The sequence below is a fragment of the Penaeus monodon genome, chromosome 30 (assembly GCF_015228065.2).
Source record: "Penaeus monodon isolate SGIC_2016 chromosome 30, NSTDA_Pmon_1, whole genome shotgun sequence".
In the NCBI taxonomy this organism is placed as follows: Eukaryota; Metazoa; Arthropoda; class Malacostraca; order Decapoda; family Penaeidae; genus Penaeus; species Penaeus monodon.
This window is the reverse complement of record NC_051415.1, coordinates 18,938,621-18,939,508: the sequence shown is the minus strand read 5'-3', so window position 1 is coordinate 18,939,508 and position 888 is coordinate 18,938,621.

Here is an 888-nt window from a genome sequence, read left to right as displayed (position 1 = left end):
TTTACATATCACTATTTTTTGTTAAAAACCTGCCCAAAAGGTTCAAAACATACCATACGTTTTCCCCCGTCCCCAGCGCGTAGGCAGAAACACTTTTTTCCTATTACACGCCGGACGCAAAAAGTTTTTTTTTTTTTATTATTGCTTGTCGTTTAAAATGGATTTGGACGATTACAGAACAGGAAGGATATATCTGTTTCGTCATAAAAAAGAGTTGTGTGAATTCCTTTGTCATAAAGCAGGCAGACAGAAAAAAAACAGCTTTAAACATTTATATTTTTTCACACTATTCCTTTTTACCATACTAATTCGTTTTTGATACCGATATCAAGAGTGTATATAAAAACCTACTCAGCGACATCAAACTTTTTACAAAGACCCTGGGAGGCTGGGCATCTGGCACAATGAAATGCTGATTTTTTCTTTCTTTCTTTAAAAAAAAAAATCCCCCAACACCCTCCTTGCCCCCCTCCCCCCGTCCTCTGGCACCTCCAGCCTCCCACACACACGGGCTCCCTTTACGAGTTCGCATAAAAGCTGATTAGTAAACTGATATGGGTACGTATCCTTTGCTTGATTCGATTATATAAGGTTTCTAGAATAGCTGAAACGAAGAGGAGGGTGCTTCCGTCTTTTTTACCTTTTTCAACTATTTTCCTTTCAATCTTATTAGTGTAGATTATCGACGGAATCTTCATTTACAATTATGGAGGGATTATACCCTTCATGAATACCCGAAAATGCAATAATAAATACGCGCGGTATACTCAATCATATCTTCCTAATCCTACCGTTTTTTTAAAAATCAAAGGACTTGTTTCTTAAAAGCCCTTTTTTAAATTTTATCTTTCTTTCCAGTAAACTTTTTATGGGTTATTAAATTTTATG